Source organism: Phascolarctos cinereus, unplaced genomic scaffold, assembly GCF_003287225.1.
Source record: "Phascolarctos cinereus isolate Bilbo 61053 unplaced genomic scaffold, phaCin_HiC Scaffold_726;HRSCAF=1367, whole genome shotgun sequence".
Classification (NCBI taxonomy): Eukaryota; Metazoa; Chordata; class Mammalia; order Diprotodontia; family Phascolarctidae; genus Phascolarctos; species Phascolarctos cinereus.
The window spans coordinates 97,946,164-97,959,669 of NW_027556098.1; the positions used below are offsets into that span (position 1 = coordinate 97,946,164).

The 13,506-nt window shown below is 38.0% G+C and overlaps 1 long non-coding RNA gene across 2 annotated transcripts in view; it reads left to right on the plus strand.

The window, feature by feature from the left end:
- Positions 1-11,393: 11,393 nt before the first annotated feature.
- Positions 11,394-13,506, plus strand: part of LOC144454506 (uncharacterized) — a 33,854-nt gene continuing 31,741 nt past the window's right edge. For both annotated transcript variants that reach the window (XR_013482944.1, XR_013482943.1), the window contains exon 1: positions 11,394-12,566. This is a non-coding gene — a long non-coding RNA (uncharacterized LOC144454506). The remainder of the gene's footprint in view (positions 12,567-13,506) is intronic.

Consider the following 13,506-nt stretch of genomic DNA (forward strand, 5'->3'; position numbering starts at 1 on the left):
TCAGCATCAAGGCAAGAACCTCCGCCAGCAGAAAGATTACAACTCGCTGAAGGCTCAAATGGTGGTTAGCATTTTTTTTTAAGCAATGAAGCATTTTTTAATTAAAATATATAAATTTTTTTTAGGCACAATACTATTACACACTTAATGAACTACAGTATGGTGTAGATATAACTTTTATATGCATGGGGAAACCATAAACTTTGTGTGATTCAGTTTGTTACAGCATTTGCTTTATTGCAATGGTCTGGAACAAAACCCGTATTGTCTCTGGGATAAGCCCATATATGTTCCATGCAACAGGAAATCTTTTGACTGCGTCCTGAGGCAAAGGAACTGCCATTGAATGTTAGATCATTCAGACCACTGGATATCCATTTACCAAGAGTATTCTAAATGTCTTAGTGCGGTTTTAAGCTGCTAAAGCTTAAAAGTGCATTTTTGTGTAGTCACTGAGACTTTTAGAATATCCTAAATTTATGAAACGAGATGTCCTACCCTATCTCCTTTCTACCCTGGTGATTGAGTAAGAACTGACATCACCCTCTGTCAACGAATCTTCAATCAAAGGGTACTTACTTTCCCATCCTATCTCCTCTTCTGATTTCTGTGACTCTGAGTTGATTTTTGCCTAGGTGAAAACCCCTATACCCTAGAACTGTGTGTGCCCTTATTTCTCATCCCCATTTACCTCTGCCCTAACCTTCCTGAGTCCATTTCCTCCTCTGTCCTCTCTTTCCATTGTTTCTTAGTGCTCCTTTGTTTCACACCCTTCCTTAGTCTTGGACTCACTAGAGCGTTACTCTCCCCACTCTCCCTTGCCCTCCTGGGATACCCTTTCCAATGCTGGTTTTATTTTTTTTCATGCTTCCAATACACTAGACTATAAGAAAGTATAAGTGTTCACCGTGCTTTCCCTTGCCTGTCCTGGACCTTCCTGGATGTTCCTATCATTCAGGAACGTCCCTTCTTTTGAAGTTCTGTCCAATCTATATTACCTTATCTAGATACTGATTGTAGTTATTTAGTAGACCCTAAGTAATTCTTTCTTCTTTCTCAAGGCGTTTGGCACCTGGCCCACAATTTGCCTCGCCTTTCCAGCCCCTGTCCTTATACTTAGGAAGATTCTGAAGATCATCAGGCAAGATAAGGTGCCAGACACTGAGGTGCTCTCTTGAACTGAACTGCCAAGCTTTCAAATTCTCCTACAGAAAACGTAACTCCAATGGGTTGTCCACGTTGTTCAAATGCCAAATACAGGTTTTCCTAAAAGACTTTTAGGAAGAACTCATGGGAGGAAGGCACTCACATGGTGTTCAGAAGAAGCAATACAAGGACACTCTCAGGGTCTCTCTGAAGAACTTTAGAATTGATTGTGTGACATGGGAGATGCTGGCAAAGGACCTACCAGCATGGCCTGCCCTCATCAAAGAAGGTGCTGTGCTCTATGAGCAAAGCAGAATTGCAGCAGCTCAAAAGAAATGTGAGATACACAAATTTAGACATCTCCACTCCAAATATTCATGTGGACTATTTGTGGTCGACATGTGGTAGAGCCTTCTGAGCTTGTATTGGTCTGATCAGCCACAGTTGCGCACATGTACCTTCACCCCAGCATAGCGATGTTATTTTGGTCCTCTTTGAGAAGGAAGGACGACAACCAAGCAGCCAATTTGGGAACTTTTCTATTGCCAGAATCCCTTCAAACACCCTAGCCTTAGTTCATTAACATCCTCATCTCTAATAACAAATACTGTCACTATATTGGCCACACACAGGGTTGATTATACTCTTGATCTCACCATCATCCATAAGAGTTCCACCTCCATGACCCAAAACTCTGAAATTTTTCTGATGGGTCAAAACCTCCTATCTTCTCAACTCTCTGTCTCCCTTACTTCTTGTAAATATATATTCCTTATCCTCACCACAATTTCTAATCACATTGCTCCTCTTTATCTCTCCTGTTATAATTTTACTTTCCTCCCTTCGAAGTCTTGACTCTACAGTTAACCACTCCAACGCTATGCTGTGCTCTACACTTTAGTCCTTTGTTCTCTTGTCTTATCTTTACTCGTGTCTTGTTAAAGGGTTGCTCTCATGGTCCTCTCATTCCTCTCTGTCCTCAGTAGAAGATATCACCTTCTGGAAAAGTCATTTGACATCTATTTGCCTCAGTATCCTCAACTGTAAAATGGAGATAATAATAGCACCTACCTTCCAGGGTTGTTGTGAGAATCAAATGAGGTAATTATAAAGCACTTAGCACAGTGCTTGGCGCATCGTAAGTGCTATATAAATGTTAGCTATTTGTTGTTGTTGTCATCATCATTATTTCTTCTGCTAGGACATCTATGTTAATCCACAAAGTGCCTCTTTCCTTCAGTATGTATTACATGACCAACAGTGAATCTCTTTCTGAAGATGTTATTTTCACAAACTTGTATTGGCAAAACAGTTTTCAATTTAATTCACCAAACTTTTAGTAAATGCCCACAAGGTGCCAGGCACTTTGCTCGGAGATCCAAAGACAAAAACAGAAAGGTCCCTGCCCTCAAGGATTTTTTGTTCTACTGGGAAGACACAACCTGCACAGAAATGATCCAAAATAGGAGACTAAGAGAGCTAATAAATGGAAGGGGTGAATCTTTGGAGTAAATAATCATGGTGTCCCACCATGGATTAGGCTAGCTATCTGTAAGGGACATTTTCTAGGAGCCTGGCTTTAGGATTGGTTGTGGCTTGGCTAATTTCCAGTTTGTTCCTTGGGAGATGTAGAAGCTCAGCATGATTTGGAATAGGCAGGCATTTACTCAGAATACAGTCAAAATTGCGGTGTTCTCCTGTTATATCAAAGTTGATGGCAGCTGATCAATATTTTCCAAAGGGCAAAGTATAGATGTTGGCAACCTTTCATTTCCAAACATCGTTTTGTTCGGGTTCGTTTAGAACATGTCTCCAGGGTTGTATCATTTTAAAAACCATGAAATTTTACAATCACCATTAGGATCGCAACATTACAATTAACACCTTTTTACAATGTGAACAGTATCTCTCTGGTAGGGCTGTGTGTTGAGATGGAAGGAGATGTTTCTTTACAGGAAATGATTGTATCCTAGTTGCCTCACTTTGAACTACAGAGTATGATAAAGCAAGGAAAAGACTAACACAAAACTCTGTCTCCCCCCTCCCCCCCAAAAAACCCCCAAACAACACAACTAGGTACTTTTGTTGTTGTTGTTTTAACTTAAGGAAAACCTTGATTCAAATAGTATGTGAAGAAAGCCACTCCAGTCCTGCTGGAGACAAGTCACATTTATTGAGAACTTCCTGCTAATAAAATATGGGTTACTGTGGTTAGTTAAGATTATATTTCCATAAAATTAGGTCAATTTAAGATGAATCTAAGTAGAGGAGTTTGGGGTCAGCAGATGTTCTTAATTGCTTTTTGAAAGAAACCTTGTTGACTTTTATGGTACTCTCCATTCCTCTACTCTCCAATCTACTTTCTATTTTTAAAAATAAATTTTATTGGTTCCCCACCCCTGGTAAAGCATGCTGTTTTTCACTTTCTTTCGTTTTTTTTTCTTTTCAAGTCTTTTTGTACAAACTGACTAATATGGAAATGTAGTTGTACACGTATAGCTTATATTTGATTGCTTACTGTCTCAGGCTGCGGGGAGGGGAGGAAGAGATAGAATTTGGAACTCAAAACTTTAAATAAGAATATTTTTAAAAAGTCCCAATTGCTCATTTATGTTGACCTTCTTTATGTTTCTTTTTACTTTCACGTTTGTATTCAACTACAATCTTTTTATCAGAGATTCTTTGAAGTCATCTATTTCATTCAAGGTCTGTGTCCCCCCATTCTTTTCTCCCCCCTCCCCCTTTGAAGCCCCCATACCTCCGCAATTTTACTCAGTTTTACTGAGTGAGTTATTCTTGTCTGTAAGCCTATATATTTTGCCTTTTTGATTATAGAATTCCATCCTCTCCACTTCTTTGAAGTGGTGGCAGCTAAATCTTGTGTCATCCTGACTGGTTCTTGTATACTTCAACTCTTTCTACGTGCTTACAATATTTTTTTTTCTCTTCTCTGGAAGCACTGGATTTTGGCTAACATGTTCCTGGGAATCTTCATTTTGGGGTTTGAGATGACCATTGTATTCTATACTGGTTTCAATGATGTGGGCAATTTTTTTTTTTTGTGGTTTCTTGAAATGCAATTAACTAGTATTTTTCTTTTGGTCATGGCTTTAAGATTACACAGTGATTCTTGAATCATCCCTCCATCTATTTCCCAGGTCACTTGTTTTTTATATGAGACACTTTACATATTTTTAAAAATTTTTTTGACTTTTTTTTTTTGTTTTAGGCAATGGGGTTAAGTGAGTTGCTCAGGGTCGCACAGCTAGTGAGTATTTTGTGTCTGAGGCCAGATTTGAACTGAGGTCCTCCTGACTCCAGGGCCAGTGCTCTATCCACTGCACCACTTAGCTGCCCCTTGACTTTGTTTTAATATTTCTTATTGTCATATGGAGTCATTAATTTCTATATAGTACATGCTAATTTTCAGGGTGTCTCTGCTAAGCTGGAAGGGTTACCTACTGTAGTTTCACTTTCAATTTCTGACTTGATCACGACTCAATCCTGCAGTCTTCTTAGATCATTGTTGAAGTAGTTGCGGGGAAAACTCTGTTCTCCTCCACTCTACCCTCTTGGCTTGCCTTGGCTCATTTTCAAGTGATAAATTTTCTTCCAAAATTTTCAGGTTCCAGATCTGACAAGGGGTGACAATCTGCCTTTTGGCATAGCACTAATGTTCATTGATTTTGCCAAGTTCTTTTAAGATAAGAAGGTGATATGATCATAAAAAATAAAAGCTAACAAATAATTTATAATTAAAATTGACCTTAGCCAATTTCAATTTCCATTACTTGTAATGTGCTCATCCTACACCCCTCGTTTTCCTCCTACCTGCCTATAGATGTAGATGGTTTCCTGGGACCACCTTTGAGCAAAATTTTATTCTATAATTTTTAAGTTCCAGGGCTGATGGAAAGTGACAATGTGTGATGTCTCTTTAGTCTGATGATTTTATAAAAACACAGAATGGAATCTAGCAAGGGAACATCCTTTTTGATGAATGAGATCCTGGATTCTATGTGAGACACTATTATGTAATATACCAGTTTTGTGTCAGATGTACTGATGTTTTTATGGCCTTTCCATTCATTGTAATAGGCCCTTTGTCACAAGGACTTTTAACTAGGGCTGAAGGCCCTTTGGAAAGGGCTGGGAGAGGATAACAGTGATTTATAAAACTTACTTCGTGAACCACACACATGTATGTAAATCAGCAATGTTTCTTACTTTGAAAATTATCAGTGGAATTCTTTGAAAAATAGGGATGTGTTCAAGGAGTGGCCATTTATGAAGAAATAGATATGAATTTATATTCTAGTCAGAGACAGTGAAGTAATTATCATCACCTCAACGGAGCAATCTATCCAATTACAGTCGTATTTAATGAAGCTTGAAACACTTTAATCATATGTCTCAATGCATGGTCCAAGCGGCTGCCCTGCATCCTGTCCTGAAACTTTGGGCAGGGGTTACTAAAGAAGAAACTGGAGGAGAGCATGAAAGGTGGTGATTCAAGGTGAGCAATGCAGGCTAGGATACCAGCTGAACAGTGGGTGAAACCTGGACCTTCTGTTACCCAGCAAGGCCCATAGTAACTAATTTCATTGTGACCTTGGTTCCATTTAATTCAATTCAACTTGACAAAGATAGTTATGACTCAGTCTCTTGTTCCTTTCTTGGTCTCACTTGACTCATCTGTAAAAGAAAGTGTTGGACTAAGATGATCTTTGAAATCCCTCTGAGTTTATGATTCTATGTACCTCACAGGGCTTGTGCATTGACATAAAAATATATAATGCAACAGAAGAGAGTTACAAAGTACTATGAGAATTCTGATTAAAGGGAGATCACTTAATAGAGGAGTTGCATTTAAATTGGATCTTGTAGACTGGGTAGCAATTGAACAGAGGGTGATGCAGTGGATTGAGTGTTAGGCCTGGAGTCAGTAAGACTCATCTTCTGAGTTCAACTCTGGCCTCAGATACTTCCTAGCTGTATGACCCTGGGCAAGTCACTTAACCCTGGTTGCCTCAGTTTCCTCATCTGTAAAATGAGCTGAAGAAGGAAGTGGCCAACCACTACAGTATCTTTGCCAAGAAAATCCCAAATGGGCTCAGAAAGAGTTGGACATGACTGAAAAAGGATTGAATGTAGCAGTATGCCAGCTATACCTGTGGTGCAGTGAATTACAAATATGAGGCACTGTCACTGGATCAAGATCCTTGGAGGCAGGCAGTTATTGGCATGGGTAAGATGCAATGATTGCATTGTTATCAGCCGACATTACCTATTCAGTTATAAAGGAGCATCAAGACATTCTCCTGAAACTGATGATCCTTGTTTGGCATGGTTGTGCAAGAGCCAGAGCCTGGATATTTGTAATGGAGCAGTCGGGAGAAGAACTCCCATTTGAATGTAATTAGGGGCCAATCCTTGGAAGAATGAATGAGACTGTGCCAGTGGTGTAAGCAAGGTATCTTGGTGGTGCATATTTACAAATATATATTGGGGTATATTTGGAGAGCAATGAATTATTTAATTCAGATGGAGCATAGAGTATTTTAAAGAAAGTTTTTATGGGACAAGAAGAACTGGACTTGTGATTTTATTTTCATAAGGAATTTCTAGAGGAGGAAGCGTTCTCTATTAATGTTGGCTGGTACCTTCTCTGTGACCTATAGTCTTAGAGAGTTTACTAGATCTTATCAACTTATCCATGGTCATACAGTCCATATTTTTCAGAAAGAGGATTTAAATATAGATCTTCCTGATTTTGAAGTCAGCTTTCCATCCATTATACTACATGTCTTTTGGGACAGAGTTGTAAAAATAGGTTGGGGACTAACTATAGAGGACTTTGAATTTCAGGGTTAGGCTTTTTTGACATGGTCAGACAATTGGGAAAGTTTTGGTTCAGGAACATTTAAACTTTAACTGGTATTATCCCTATGCTAATATAGGTTCTGCATGTTTGGAAGATGGTTAAAGTCCATTGTCAGTGGCTTAGGATAGTATTGAATGGGCACTGGGGCAGAAGTTATAAGACCTTGGGTCTATTTATTGCTATTCAAGTAGTTATAATAGGTAGCATTAATATATCACTTCTCTAAGATTTGTAAAGTACCATCAGCTAATGAACTTTGTAACATGTCACAACACCTTTAGGTAGTGGGGAGATATGACTAGCCCTTTGCTCCCTGTGTTAAGCTCTAGTGTATGTATTGTGTAGAGTTATGTAGAGTGGCTCAAATTGCCCTTTAGTTTTCTACACCAATGGTGTCAACTCAAATAGAAAGGGTGGGTGCACTAATCCTTACACAAAGATCCCTGTGAGGCACATACTGACTTAATTTTAAAATATAATGTTATCCCTTTTTATTGTATTTATTTTGTTAAATATTTCCCAATTATGTTTTAATCCGGTTTCTGTGTACTCAGGACACCAGCCTGAAAGTGTTTGACAGCTCTGAACCGTACTCCAGATTCCTGATTGTACTATTTTTATTATTGGTTTATCTTATTTACTTTATGGCTTTCTGCCTCTATAAACCACAACCCCTTGGATGATGTTTGCCTAATTATTTTTATAACCTAATACCATATGTACAAACTTTATTTGCTCATCTGGTCATTTAAAATGACCCATGGATTTGTTTTTTGGACAATGGTCATTGTCATAAATGCTCCAAGGCTCAATATGGCCATGGGAAATATGCGTATTTCTTTCCCAACTAGTTTCACCCTTCCTTGTTGGACACTTTCTGAGGTCAGGTGAGACAGGACAATGACTTTGGTCATTACTTCCTCTTCTTGGTCCTTAGTTTCATCATCTGTAAAATGAAGGCATTAGATTAATTTCTAAGGTCCTATCTAGCTCAAATGTCTGAGTTTTTATGAGAGACAGAGATAACATAGGCTTGTATTGGCATAACAACAGACAGAGTGCTGGGATGGAATGTTTTTGGCTGAGAAAGGTAGAGGTGGAAACATCCCTATATAATTGAAACAATGGAAGGATTGACTAGCTTGTGAAGCCGGTGTGCAGATGTGGCAGCCCTGTGGTAACAGCCAGCTGCTTCTGTTTACTTGCCAGGGGCAATGATTAAATGAAAACTTATGTAATATATAATATATTGTTTTTGTTCAGTCATTTTTCAGTCATATCTCACTCTTTGGGGTTTTCTTGGCAAAGATACTAGAGTGGTTTGTCATTTCCTTCTCCAGGTCATTTTACAGATGAGGAACTGAGACAAACGGGTAAGTGACTTGCCCATGGTTATATAACTAGTAAATGTTTGAGGCCAGATTTGGATTCAGGAAGATGAGTCTTCCCGACTTCAGGTCCGGCACTCTACTTATCATACCACCTAGCTGCCCAACATGCTGTTAGATCATTCAGTAATGCTGGTGATCTTTATTTGGCGGTCCTAATTGAGCAAACTTGCTGTTCCTTTGAGTTGTGTCATATATATACAAAATTATAATGAATTTATGGAACCTGGGAAAACTAGAGAGCTCCAGCATTCATAATAGTCTTGGGTTTGCATTCATGTACTTCCTTAGTTGTAAATTGTTGTAAATCCTTTAGCTCTTCCCCTGCAAGATTCAGGTACCAGTGGTAATGTCTAAGTATTATTGGGAGACAAGAGATTCCTGTTTTCACAGCCCAGTGCTCACCAACAGTCACCCTTTAAACTTGTTTTATTTTGTCTTGTTTCAATCAAAGAGTTTATTTTTTATATATTGGCAATGTCCAAAATGGTATGCCTACTTCTGCTTCTTGGGTCCATCATCTCTTTGTAGGAGATGAGTAGCATACTTCATCACTGACCCTCTGGAATCATAGTTGACCTCTGCATTGATCAGAGTTCTTAAGGCTTTCAAAAGTTGTCTTCACATTGTTGTTATTTTATAAATTATTCTTGTTCTGTTTACTTTATTTGTCTTTGTTCATACAAGCCTTCCCAAATTTCTGAGACCAACCCTTTTGTTATTTCTTATGGCTCAGTAGTAGTAAGTGCTTAATAAAAGTTTGTTGAATTCTCTCTAACAGGAAAACTTTTATTTCATCTCTTCTGAGTAGTCCCCAGTGTTTTCAGTGTCCCTGTATCCATTATTTGTACAAATAAATTTTTGCTTTCTTTTGTTTGCATATTACCTACAATTTTAAATTACTACCCCTTCCAGAGAACCATTCCTTATAAAAATAATTTTAAGAAGATATAATTTTTAAAAAGAAGAGAAAAAAATTCCACGAACTATCAATATATTTTAAAGTCTGACATATAGGCGATGTTTATACCTGTGGACCCTCCCACTTCTGCAAAGGAGTTGGGGGAGGTGTCTTCTTATATTTCTTCTTTGGGAGCAAGCTTATTCTTAGTAATTTTGCAACATTCATTTTGTGTATGTGTGTGTGTGTGTGTTTGGGAGCAAGCTTATTCTTAGTAATTTTGCAACATTCATTTTGTGTGTGTGTGTGTGTGTGTGTGTGTGTGTGTGTGTGTGTGTGTGTGAGAGAGAGAGAGAGAGAGAGAGAGAGAGAGAGAGAGATTATCATTCTTTTGTTTTTTTTTAACATTGTTGTAGTCATTGTATAAATTACTTTCCTGGTTCTGCTTACTTCACTTGCCATCAGTTCATGCAAGTTTTTTCCATGCTTCTCTATATTCAACATATTTGTCATTTCCTACAGTGTCATTTCCTTTTACATTCATTTACCACAATCTTTTTTTTAAGTCATTCTCTAATTGATGGACTACTTTGTTTCTAGCTTTTTTAAATCATAAAAAGGCCCATTGTTAACTTCTGTTTATCTGGTTATCTGTGGGTAGCAGATGTCACACTCAGCCCCTAACAGTAGGAACAGTTCAAGATGGTTTTAATAGATATTCAAGGTCCATTACATTTAAAGGAGCAGATTCACGACTGAATAAATGGTGCTTGATACTTTGTCTTGCTTAAAGGGACATGACATTCCTTGGAGTGAAAGATGACCACTCTGCTGGTCATCTTTCTACAAGAGTTCACTTAGGAGTGGACAGAAAAGGACAGCCACTCAGGGATTCAAAGCCACTATAGTAATCCTAGTTCACCAAAATCAGAGGCTTTTTCCCTCCACTTATCTTACTCTTTACACATTAGCAGTCAGAGTAAGAAGAATATAATTAGGCTAGTCTCACATATGCCACCTATTATTTCAATTCCTCCCCTACTTTAATGCTGGCTAAATACAAACTCAGAATTCCCAGAAATGTCACTGTACTCTATTAGCACAATAATCATATCTACCTGCTTCCCACCTCTATGTTTTAGTTGAGTTGCTTCCTCCATGATATTGGCACTGGGAATAAACCAAGCTATTCAAATTTCCTTTGATGAAATTGAGCTATTAGCCTTTCCAACTTAGAGTTTGACTTTAGAATGGAAAGTCATAGCTTTACCTGTCAAGGGATGGAGTCAGTCCTTGAAGCTGACAGATATCATATCTGTTTCTTTCATACTAATACCTCATGCTAGTACCTCACCCAAAAGAAAGGGAGAAAAATGGACAAGGACTCAAAAGACTTTCCCTAAGCTATATCTCATTCCTACCCCTACTATGTGTTTCCCATCTTATTCTTCTCCACAAAGCTTCAGCAACAGTATGTTCTAGTCAACTGAGGCTCAAGTAGGGATAAGCATTACTTTTTAGGCAATTGCAATTTTTTGTGCTTCTATTGCTGTAGGGCCCAGAATGTGAGGGGATCAACCCCAAAAAAGCAGTTTGCAGATAGCAGCCTGCCACTCTAACATAACTAACAAGGAGGAGCTGGGGGAGGGGCTGTGATAGTAGCCATGAGGGTGATGGGAGTTTTAGACAGGTGGGGTGACAACAAAGTGACAGAGATAACTTTGAGCTTGAAACCTAATTCTAATCGAACCTAATTAGAAATCTAATGAAATGATAGGCATAGATCTTTTACTGCCTGAGACATTTATTTTGCATTTAAGCATGTATTGATATTTTTGTTTTTTGATTGCTTCATTTATTTATATTGTCTCTGTATTAACACCCATTAAATTGGTAACAACAGTTAAAATGATAAAATTCAGTGCTGGTAGGTCTGAAGAAAAATGTCCATGTTAATACAACATTACAACAATATATAACTGACAACAGCTATGTTAATAATAACAAAACAATAAAAATAGCAGCAACACTAATAAAATTCAGGAAATACACTGAAAATTTTATTAATGTTGAGGAATATGGAAACAAATAGAGTGATTTTGTTACTACTTTGTTAAAGTTAATGCATGCATTTTTTTTTTTGAGATGGACTCACAATGTACTAAGAAGAGACCATATTAGATTGCTCTTTGGATATTTCATGGTACTTTCAATACTCTCAAATGCTTCTTAGTGCAACCCAATCTTTAAAAAATTTTTTTAATTGGTTCCTTATTTTTTTTAACATTTTCTTTTAAATTTTGAGTTTAAAATTCTCTCCCTCCCTTCCACCCCCAGTAACATGGCAAGCAATATGATATCACTTATACATGTGAAATCATGTAAAACACATTTTCATATTAGCCATATATATTTTTAAAAGCCAAAATAATCAAGAAAGTGAGAAAATTATATTTCAATTTACACTCAGAATTCATGAGTTTTCTCTCTCTGTGGAAGTGGGTAGCATTTTTTCATCATGAGTCCTTTGGAATTAAGAATAGCCAAGTCTTTCACAGTTGATCATCACTACAACATTGCTGTTACTGTGCACTATGATCTCCTGGTTCTTCTCACTTCATTTTGCATCAGTTCATATAGGTCATGTCATGTTTTTCTGAAACCACCCCCCTTGTCATTTATTATAGCACAATAGTACTCCATCACAATCATACGCCACAACTTATTCAGCCATTCCCCAACTGATGAGCATCCTCTCAATTTCTAATTCTTTGCCATCAGTATTTTTGTACCTCTTTTTACCAAGCTGTTAAGTCTCTTTTCATGTTTTGTTTTGTTTTTTTGCATTACTCTCATTTCTTTTCCTAATTTCCCCCCCACTCCTCATCAGCTTTTTCTTTAACTCTTCCAGAAATTCTTGTTGGGTTTGGATGCAATTAGTATTTTTATTTGAGGCTTTTTTGTATTTGTTTTCACATTGTTGTCTTCTTCTGAGTTTATGTCTTGATCTTCCCTGCCCCTGTAGTAACTTTTTACAGTCAAATTCTTTTTTTTAATTTTGTGGTTGTTTGCTCATTTTCCAGCCTCTTCTTGATTGTGAATTTTAGTTTAAAATTAGACTCTTGCTTACCTGGGGGTGAGGAGACATTGTCCTAAGCTTCAGGATTTTTCATGTTTCTGTTTTCAGCATTAACCCTGGGGATCTGCAAGATTTTGGTGTTTCCAAGGTGATGTGATCCTGGGAGAGGTATGGCAACTGTTCCCACGGTCTGTGCTCTTCTCTTTATCCAGGAAAGACCCATGGTCCTCTGCGGCCACAAGTACTAGCATTCCTCTTTGCTTTGGAACTGTGACCAGGACCCCTGCTCCCTTGTGAACAACCACCAGTGCTCCTCTTCACCCTAGAACTGCAACTTAGAACTGTTTATGGGCAATAGAGCTGCTAATCAATACCAGCTGTACCCAGTGCCAGCAAAGGTCCCCTGTAATCTCTTGCTGACCAGTTGTCCAATCCCCTTCCTGTCTCGAGGTTGAGGGCTCCAAAGATGCTGCTGTTGCTGTGGTTGCTTCTGCCACTACCAACTCTGTGGGCTCTGGAAAGGTCTCCTCTCTGGTATCATGGACTTCTCCTGTTGACCTCTAAAGTTTTCTTAGGCCAGGAAAATGTCTTCCCCTGACCTATTGTTGGCTCTGCCACTCAAAAATTTAATTTGAAGCTTTTTGATAAAAGTTATTGAGAGGGGAATGTTGGGTGAGTTCTTCAGCTAGGTGGCTGCCCGTAATCAGCCATCTTGGCTCAGCCTCTTATGTATTTGTTTTTAAAGAAACTATAAGTAATGGAAGCTTATGGCTTCAGGAAAGAGAATTGTTTTTCAAAAGGAATAACAAAATGGATTTTAAAATTCACTTTATCAATACAGTCTTTTTATCCCTCCATATCTATAACCTTTTATTCATAATCATAGCATCAGTGAGAGACTGCTGGCATTGAAAAGATGGATTTTTGTGGTAGTGAGCAGCTGGAGACCATTCAAAACATTTTGGAATTGCCAAAATATGATCCAGACCAATCTCTTCTACCTCTGTTCTGAGTCACAAGCATTGTCCAGCCATAGCAATTGTCCAAAGTACATATCTATGTCTATATCTTCATGTATATCTACCTAATCATATATATTTGTTGATAT